Below are 10,976 nucleotides of genomic sequence, written 5' to 3'. Positions count from 1 at the left end.
ACTCACTAACCTTTGACTTATTTTTCCTTAAGCTCCTCTTTCTAGTTTATGTCTTAACTAAAGCAAATGAAACCCGAAACCACCCCTCAGGTCATGGTGACAGCCCTGAGAAGACCCCCCACTAGCCCAGACCACCCAGACCACTTGAACTAAACCCTTGACTCCAGCCTACCCAGATGAAGTGTGGAGTGACCTCTGGAATGATTGACAACTACCTTTACCTCATTATAGTACTAATATCTAGCCCAAGGAGGAGCCTCATTTACATAACATACAACGTATGTGTAGGTATGTTTCCTTAAGTCACATGCATGACCTTAGGCCTGCTGTTACATACCATGAGAAGGCTTCCCTTATCTAAATATTCATCCTAACTCTAAACAAAAGGAACCCATTCACCCTCTCTCATGGAGTCATGGCTTTGGAAGCTATTTCAATGATCTCCTTATTTGCTGCAAAGAAAATTGTGCAACAACTCACCTGGTACAGTTTCTGACTCATCAAGGAGTGAGCTCACATCAGTTTGTTTACACTGGGAGTATCTGCCACGTAAAGAAGATTGGTATCTAACTTTCCTATCAGACATACCCAATTAAGCAAGCAGTCTTATCGATCAGTCTTGCTCCTACAAGTACTGGATGTAGACAGTGGCAAAGCAGTGGTAGCCAAGCAGCCTTCTTGCTTGTTGCCAGAGCTATGCCAAATGCTTTCTAGTGGGTCAACTGAGCCTCATGGGAAATAGTCATCCTAAATCTCTTATTAGTATTGTATTAGAGAGGTCTTGCTGGTGTGAATTTTTCTATTTCAGTAAACTGTGTACTTGGGAGAGCTCCTAAAGAAAATCCAAATATCTTGTTCATACACCCCATAAAAGAGCCTGCATTTAGAGAACAGTCACATACTGAGCATCAGTGGTCCATTGGTATTTGCCAGAAAAGCAACATCAGGCAACAGAAGGAGGACTCATCTTTTCCTGTCTCCCATTCCCAAACACATTTCATTAAGAAATGTCCAAACCAGAATGTCATTCAATAATCTGATGCTTGGCATGGAGAAGAAATTGGCATAGTATATTTGGGTACAAAGACTGGACAGACCATTGGAGACTGCTGGTACACAAATGAATTAAAACTATATAGTACATAGGCTATCGTTACAGTTAGGCTTATTCATCTTATTGAAATGCCCCTTTTTAAAAACTTTAATTACTTAAAACATTCTTTATACATGTACAATTATTAATTGAAAATAAAACCTATCATATTAATTTTACCTAAATTTGAATTATCCCCCTATTTATTTTGAAGTATACTCATGCTGAGGTGCTGGGTGGCTCAGTCAGTTGGGCATCTGACTCTTGATTTCGGCTCAGGTCATGATATCAGGGTCATGAGATCAAGCCCTGTATTGGGTTCCACGCTGGTTGTGGAACCTGCTTGAGATCCTCTCTCCCTCTCTCTCTGCTCCCCCCACCTCTCAACCCCCACTCTGTGCTCACTCTCTCTCTCTCTGGACAAAGAAAAAAAGAAAAAGAAATACACTTATGCTGACTATTTTTGTGTTTTTGTGTTTTTCTTTATTTTTTTCTATTCAGATGTGTTTTTGTCTACATCCATTTTTTTAAAAAGGTCTTTAAGGAATTAGGTTTAATTTGGGGTATATCTTCTTTGGGGAGGATTAAGTTTGTTGAACATAATTTTTCCACCTCATATTTGGAGAATAAAAGACAACAATGCCTCCAAATTGAAAAAAAAAAATAATACATTTACTCCCTCATCTGACACAAATATAGGCTGACATTTGAACATAATTATCAGATACTAATTTTCCATGACAAAAAATGTGATATTCTCCCAATTGTACTGACTTCTGTATTCATTTGATTAACAATGAATGGCTTGTACATTGTCTTGGTTAAAACAGAATTCTCTTGACATTTGCCATAATTCAATTCTGTAGAGAAAAAAAGAGGAATAATGCCACCAGATAACTTTAGGCTTATTTAACAACCAACTGGGCTGAAAGAAGTACTTTCTTTTGTTTGGAGTTAGTGCAAACTCAGGAGATTTACCTCTAGTACAGAGTCCACCGTATTAAACATTACTCAAGGTGATTAAAATGTTTTTCCCTTACCTCTGTGAATGTCCTCATTCTTCCTCAAGTGAGTAACCTGACAAAGATCAGGGCCATTTTATGGACAGAGCTGGATATACTATGATATCTATGGACCTTAACATATCGGGAAGCATTGAATTGCAATTCAGACAGACCCATATTAAAAGTGAACTACTGGATGGAATTAGAGAAATAATTTACACTCTGGCACTCAGTAATCTCATCTGTTAACTAGGATAACATTTATCCATAAGAATGTTACAATTGTTGAATTAGGTATTGTATTGATTGAAAACCTACTTCGTTTTTTTTTAATATTTTTTTAAAGTTTGTTTATTTTAGTAATCTCTATAACTAACGTGGGGCTCAAACTCACAATCCTGAGATCAAGAGTTGCATGCTCTTCCAACTGAGCCAGCCAGGCACCCTGAGGACCTAGGAATGCTGGCTATGGGAGCGTGCTCCAGTCCTTGTGTAGTTTACAGGCAAATAGGGAAAGGGAACATGTGCAAGTAGGCAAACAGATACATATTTAAATTAAAAATTGAATAACATGGAGAATAAAATGGAAAGAGATGCTATAATAGATAAAAATGTAATAAAGAGTAGCATATTTTAATTTTGAGTATCTAGGGAGTGGAGTGGAATTTAGAGATCTAAAAGTATAAGAAATGGTCAACGATAGGGTCAAGATCAGTTGCAAAGGTAATGAGGCAGGAAAGAACTTGGCAACTGAGACAGTCACAATTATTGGGATATAAAAGATTCAGCCCAGCACTAAGCATGTAGTAATAATTCAATAAGAGTAACTTTATCTCTTCTGGTTTTCCCTATAAATTTCTCATTGAACAATTAATTTGCCATTAGGCCTTTGTTATTCTTGAAACTTGATTTTGAATCTTGGTCTCATTATAGTAGTTGTGTGATTTTGTCCAAAAATCTGAAATGCTTGAAATAACTGTTCTCTGAACTTCATGGATGGAATAAACCTTGTCCAGGAAGAGGTAGACATCCAAGTCAGAATAAACTATGCCTATGCGACTATAGAAATCCAAGTTATCCAATCCTGAGCCTCAGAACACAGTCAATTATGAGTTGTGGGAAGTGATGGGAATTGCTTTGTATATTTTATATTAATTCCTTCTAGGCTAATACAAAATAAAGACACATTTTCATTTCATAATGTGAAACTCAGAATCATGAATTCTGTATAAGGGAGGAATGTGTCTTTGTGTGTATTTAAGGTCTACAATGGCCACTAACACAAAAGGCCAGGCTGATCAACATGTTGATAGTCCGCTTTGTTTCCTCAAGTATATAATTTTTGCTTTAAAACCCTCAATTTAGTAGATTTCCTCTTTGTGTATTGTGGGGATGTGTTCATTCTTTTCCATATTAGTCTGTTAACTGAATTGACATAATCGTTGTGAGGGTTAAGTGAAGTCATTCTCACAGTGGATACTCAGAGACTGTCACTAGTTACTGATAACCAACAGAAAATTTAGCTGTGATGTTTAAACCTTGTATATGTTTAAAACTGTGTGTATCTATGAGACTAAAAATCTGGAAATATTAGAAATCATACTCATATATTTTTTGGACCAACTCCTCTTGTCCCTGAGTTTCTTCAATTTGGATCCTCAGTGACAACGGCATCCATTAGGAAGCAGGATTGGAGAGAACTTGGCTGATATTCCCCTAACTTAGACATAGTTTGGTCTGTAAAAGAAAGCAAACTGAAAAAACATGGACCACCACATAGACTGAGAAGTGGCCAAGGCATTATTTCCCATGTAGAGAAGACAAGTTGCGGCACCAAACTCAGTCCAAGGTTCTTTTACTGAAACTGTAGGAGCAGCACAAGAAAGAACATATCCTCTGGGCTTTTTCAATTCAATCCTGGGCTTTTTTCAATTTCAAAAGTGGGAGCATTTTTTAAATTTCGAACCAATGTTGGGAGACTCATTACTCATATCTCTTCTTGTTCTCTGATTTTTTTTTTTTGATAATTCAAATAGCTCCTTTTCAGTAGGTTTTACTTTAGTAGGATAGGAATAATCTTTCATTGTTTCTTTCACTAATTATAGCAGTTAACATCATTAATACGTTTGTTAACCAATAACGTATCCAGTGACTTCAAAACTAAAGTCAAATTTGATTTTCTCTAGGAAGACTTCTCCATTCTTCATCAACAGGGTTGGTGATTTCTTTCTTTTTTTTTTTTTTAAAGATTTTATTTATTTGACAGAGACAGCCAGCGAGAGAGGGAACACAAGCAGGGGGAGTGGGAGAGGAAGAAGCAGGCTCATAGTAGAGGAGCCTGATGTGGGGCTTGATCCCATAAGGCCGGGATCACGGCCTGAGCCGAAGGCAGACGCTTAACGGCTGCGCCACCCAGGCGCCCCAGGGTTGGTGATTTCTGCTCTTTGATCATATAACACTATATTTCTATTTTTATCAAATTATCCTGTTCTGTGATTACTGGTTTACTTGCTTTCTACCTTGTTTAACAATATAATTTTACACGCAGTAAATGTGTATCACATACAAATTTGCATACCCAGGTATTCTCTTAGAACCTGGCACATGATAAGTACTAGATTTAACTGTGTTAAATACATACATTTCAGTTTCTTATTATCTTCAGTCACATGCTATACACCTCTATCTCCAGCAGGTAGAATTTTATAAATCTGTGCCAAACTCACAAACTGGCTGCCGAAGATTAGAAATGTAGCAGTGGAAAATGATAGGTTTAGGAAGACCCTGGTAGCAACAATATTAACAAATCCTCTGAAATTTTGAGATATAAACATGGCAAAACAAACAAAAACAAACAAACAAAACCAACTCTATTTCTGGCCAATAATTATATCTGCACAGACAGAGGAACTTATTTTCAAATTATAATTGTCTCCGAGGCTAATTTATCCTTCCGTCTCTTTTTACTGTTCAATATTATTTTGAAACATCCACTAACGAAGATAGAAATATTTTAGAGATTGGCAACTCCCAGAATCATTCTTAAGACTAATCACTATTAAACAAAACAGAGAAGGTAAGTGTGTGTGTACCTAAGTTTGTGCTCTGGATGTGTCTCACTTTATTATATATTTCGTGTGTTGTATATCTATCAAAGGAAGTGACTCTTCCTACTGCTATTGATATATATTTGGTGATTGAAAAAGACAAGTTTGGCATTAAACCTTCTCCCTATTCTACCATTGTCTTCACTTCATTCTTTAGGTTTCTTGTTTCACATTTCTTCATGTTTATTCTGCTCTATCTCTTATATTTAGTCCACGTCTCACCAGATGCATAATAAGGAGAATGGGCTTTGGGACCACAGAGATCTGAGTTTGAAATTCCAGCTCTTCTATTTATTGTCTGAGAGGACCTGGCAAATCACATATACTTTCTGAAAGTCCAGGGAAAAGCAGAAACAAAGAAGGTGTCCTAGAGCTGGTGCATGGCAGGAACTACTAAATAATAAATAACAAAATTAAAACCATTTTCAAAGTCATGTCTTTCTGCCTTATACATGTAGAGTATTGATCGTTTGCTCCATTCTTTTGCTGATTATCTGGTTATAACTTTTATTGCTAGTTCTTTTGTTGTAATCTGCACTCAAAATTAGCATCGTTTCATTTCCTTCCATTTGCATCCTCCGCATTACCACAATTTCTATTCTAGTTCAGTCTCTCAAGATTTCAAGCACACCAATTAAAAACCTATTTCTAGCACATTAATGAAACATCATCTCGCCTACCATCGGTTTCTCCTTGCAGAAACATAATACATAGTTGCCAATCTCACCCTTGCCAAAACACTCCATCATCTTATGGCATTCCTAACAATATTTATCCGGCCCCTTCATTCCTATTATACCAAATAAGAACTCACTACCTGGCTTCCAAAGCATTTAAACTTGTACTTCCCATGCATGCTATTGCCTCTTGAGGAGCAGAGCCACATGTCCAACAGAAACTTCAAAATTAGTATTTTGTAAGCTCAGCTCATTTATCCTTGCCTCAAACTACCCAAGCTCTTATTTTCCCAAACTTGGTTAAGAGCAGTAGCAACTTTCTAGGCATCCAAAAATAGAAACCTGAATGTTTTCCTCAAATCCTACTTCTTCATTCCCAGAGCTAATTAATCCACCAAGTAATGGATTTTTGAGTTTTTAAATATCTCTCAAGACCATTTTATCTCCATTCTCTTGGAGTATATCAGGATAATCTATCCAGATCATTTGAAGGCATCTCCTCGAAGTTAAAACTTCATCTGGAGTATTTTTGTCCATCCTATCTTATAAAAATGGAACACACATCTCTTAGTACAAACCCATCGTATATGCCCCAAATGTGGCAGGCAATGCCCTTCAAAATCAGGACTCTTTTCTGTATCAACTTCTGCCACATTACCAGAAACCTTCTTTCCCTGAGGAACTAAACTTCATTCAGTCCCTCAAGTGGCCAAGGGATCTCAGAGTTCTGCTTTTTATTAGCCTGAAATATATTTTCTCACCCATGATCATACAGAAAATGTCTATACATCTGTTAACACAGGGCACAGTTACTTCCCCCTTTGGGACTAGCTAGCCTGACTATTTCACTCATGTGGTTTCAATCCTCACCATATCACAGTTACAACTTTCATCATCTTGAATTGCATTGTCTGTGCATGTTCTGAAGTACTGAGAGGGATCCATTCCCCTAAATGGCTGGTGCAGTAAATGCTCCGTGTCCAAATTAGAAAACGGATGAGCATTCATTTTACTCTTCATTACAGCCATGGTCCCCATACCGCCCCCATCATGTGATGCTTGCTTGTTACCCTCAGATCTTCTGAGCCTTAATATCCTTCCCTTTCCCTATATGTCTTCCTTTTCACTTAACAATACTAAAAACAAAAACAAAAAACTCTTTTAATTTTCATGACATCATTGTAAGGTCAGTGTTTCATCTGTTATCATTGTAAAACTAAATGAAACTCAGAATTGATGACTGTCCAAAACTCTAATACTCAAAAATTAGCAGAACCAGGAGAGGAAACCAGAACTGATGCCAAAACTAATATTACTTTTACTACACAATGCTATAACCCCATCTAAATTCCTTCTTTTTTTTTTTTTAAGATTTTACTTATTTATTTGACAGAGACAGAGAAAGAGAGAAAAGGCACAAGTGCGAGTGGGAGAAGGAGAAGCAGGCTCCCCGCTGAGCAGGAAGCCAGATGTGGGACTCCAACCTAGGACTCTGGGATCATGACCTGAGCCAAAGACAGACATTTAACTGACTGAGCCACCCAGGCTCCCCCAATCTAAATTCCTTCTGAATAATATCACAGTTGCTCGCTTTGTGACTGCCTAAGTAATCTAGGCTCAAACGATCAGACTCCCTTGTGTTTACCTATGTCAATTACATTCTGAATCACAGAAAACTGGGTCATATGCCATTTTACATTATCCTCTATTGATTTATGTTATCATACTCAGACTCCTAATCTAACATCGAAATTCTTCATTTGTGAAATGGAGGTAATAACAGAAATCTCATGTGAATGAAATGAATGCTAAATGGATAAAATGTTTAGGATATGTAGCACAATATCAATACATATTAGAAACTCATCATATACTAATTTCTATTATTTTCTTTAAGATAACCTTAACTAGTTTAAAGTTTTGTAATATCAAAATTTGTCTCTTTCTCTTTGTGTATTACATAGCCCATTGCATAATATAAACAAACAGTAAGTTAATTGATAATGTAGGTTTTATCCTTTTGCTGCTTATAATGATTTTTTAAAATGTAGCATGAGGATTTAATTGCCATTTTATATTATTACCCTGATAGAGTTTTTCCTATACGGATTTATTAGGATAGAAAGTCTTTATCCCCATTTTAGAACTACAAATAAATACACTGGGACAAGAAAAAAAAATAAATGAGGCATAAAAACTGGATAGAGAAAAGACTGAAGGAAAATATTATTTTAAAAAAACATGATTATCTTCCATGGACATTCCCCCCAAATTATTTGAAGTTCTATTAGAGCTAATTATTGTTCAGATTATTTGCTTGCAAGGGAGATAAACATTGAAATAAATATTTTGTGTAAAAAAGTATATAAATCACTACATATTGTTTCCATTGACAGGAATAAACTACCTGCATACAGATTCTAAATAGAGATATAGTGATATATCTCAATTTGCATACACATATGTAAGAATATAACACTGATAGATTTGAATTAGAATGTATAACTAAAATAATCTGTGAAGTACATTTTTTTTTCCTTTGGTTGCTCAGACCCAAATTTCTAGAATCACTCCCTATTTCTTTCCTTTACACCCAAGTTTAATACTTTAGCAAATATTGGTAGCTGAAAATATATCCAGAATTTAACCACGTTTTGCCCCCTCCACTTTAACTCCATCTGCTTCACAATTATCTGTCACTCGAATGATTCTCATAGCCTCTTCTCTCGCCTCCCTGTTTCTACCCTGGTCCTCTGATGATACATTTCACATAGCTGTATTTATAGTGCCTCTGTGAAGCATAAGTCAGGTGAGCTTCCCCCCCCCAATTCTTTAGATCTACATCAGATGGCCTCCACTTCTCTCACAGTAAAAGCCAAATTCCTTAAAAAGTCCTATATAATCTGGCTCCACACTATCGTTCTGGTTTCTCCCTCCTATACTTGACTCTAGCCAGACTAATGGTATTGCTGGTCCTGGAACTAGACATAGGGCTTTTGAACTTGCTCTTCCCGCTTCATGGATCAATCTTTCCCTTATGTCCAAACAACTTATCCCCTCACTACCTTCAAGCATCATCTCAAATGTCAACTAATTATGGTAGAGTACCTTCCTTGATTTTTCTAGATAATATAGAATTCCTTGCCTTCCCCAGAACTCCTGTTCTTGTACTGTTGTTGTTGTTTTTTCCTTTCTTTCTATAAAGTCTTATAAAATCTATCTTAGCTATTTAGAAATGAAGGCTCCATGAGGGCAATGCATTGGACCATTTCATTCACTATGTTGATGTGGAATGTGATTTACCATCTATAAGACCCTCGGTCAATATTAAATAAATGAATAAAAAGTAATTGGGAAAGTTTGAAAGACAAATGTCAAACTAAGATAATATTGGCAACAAATACAATGGATTTAATTTGGATACTATTATTACATAAGATGCTCTTACAAATCAAGAATAAGTCAAAGAGGAAAATTTCAATAGAATAAATATGAGTCACATATAAATATTTGAGATAAAAGGTCACCTCACTAGAAATCAAAGATGAAATTTCACTGCCTAATCAAGACAAAATTAAGAGTGATCAATTTCAAATTAGAAGAATATGTTAAGAAATACTTTTTCACATACAACTTACTATTACATGGAAGATTGGTATAACAGCTTTGAAGATAATATAACAATGTTGATAAAAATTAAAATGTGTATATTCTTTGAACCATCAGTTCTTACCTGCAGCAATTTATCCTTGGAAAATAACTGACGAAGTCCATTAAGATGGATAGAAAAGACTGTTCATCATATTCAAGAAGACTTCATCATAGCATAGTACTACAATAAAAAAAGAAACAAATTAAATGCCATCAATACCACATTGGTTAATTAAAATTGTGTACATGTATGCAATATTGTGTTACATAGTAAATTAACACGACTGTTCTTCTGTTTCTATTAATATGAAATATTTCTTTGATGTACGTTGAGGTAAATAAGCCACTACAAATCAATTTAATAGTGTGATATCACTTGTTTATAAAACCATCATTTGATCTCTATTAAGAGAAAGAAGAGTTTCTTAAAGAAAAAAGTGGTATAGCTATCTCATGATGGTGCAGTTAACAATTGTATGAGGTTTTTTCTTCACATTTATATGTTTTCTGAATTTTAGTTAATAGATATGTTTTAATATATTTCAGAAAAACAATAAATAAATAATATCAATTTTCCAGGTTCTAACTATCTTAGAGTAGGACAGAAACAGGCATTCATAAAGTGCACAGATTACATTAACTACTGTACTGTCTTCCTATACTTAATATGTGGTGTTTTCCCAATTTTACTGCTAAGGGTTTAATAACAATCCCCATATGTGGAGCTTGAATCAAATTCCAGGTTCAAGTCATTTATAACCTAAGGTTGACTATCTGTTTATTAATACAAATATTTTGTTATAACATTGATTTACATACCTTAGTATTTTGTTTCAATAATGTCATATTAGTAATGTGTGGTAGGCTATATTAATCATTTTCAGAGTTACTTTTCTCTCCCCACCATGCCAGAGAAGAATGTATTTCCTGTTTATGTAGGGCTATGTGACAGGGTTTGACAATGGAATGTGAATAGAAGTGAAGGTGCCAGGTCCCAGCAAAGGACTGCCCTGGGTATTTTGAAATCTGTCCATTATCACAATCAAATCATGCCTCAGGTAGAAGCTGCACCTTTAGCCTAAATAAGAAACAAGTTAGGACATTAGGCTAAAGCATCTCAGCAGCTTTCATGATTTTCAAGGATATCTGGAAAACCTCTCACCATTCGTCTCAAACTACAGAAGTTTAGCAAAAATTCTCTTGTCCTCACTAAGTCTTTGTGAATCTTGTATATCCCTCTTATGGCTGCCACCGTGTCTGACTGCAATCATTTCTGGAGAACAAAGAAACCTTCTTCTTCTCCATCTTCCAAAGCTCTCCTGCTTTGCAAATTCAAACCTAATACCCTATGGAGAAGGGGATTCTGGGAAACATAGCCCCCGGGTTTCTACTATTCAATGAAGAGAGCAATACAAAAAAGTGTGATAATGGTGTCCAGGTGACA

The sequence above is a fragment of the Ailuropoda melanoleuca genome, chromosome 4 (assembly GCF_002007445.2).
Source record: "Ailuropoda melanoleuca isolate Jingjing chromosome 4, ASM200744v2, whole genome shotgun sequence".
In the NCBI taxonomy this organism is placed as follows: Eukaryota; Metazoa; Chordata; class Mammalia; order Carnivora; family Ursidae; genus Ailuropoda; species Ailuropoda melanoleuca.
The sequence above is the reverse complement of the archived record's forward strand: the minus strand, read 5'-3'. Positions refer to the sequence as shown.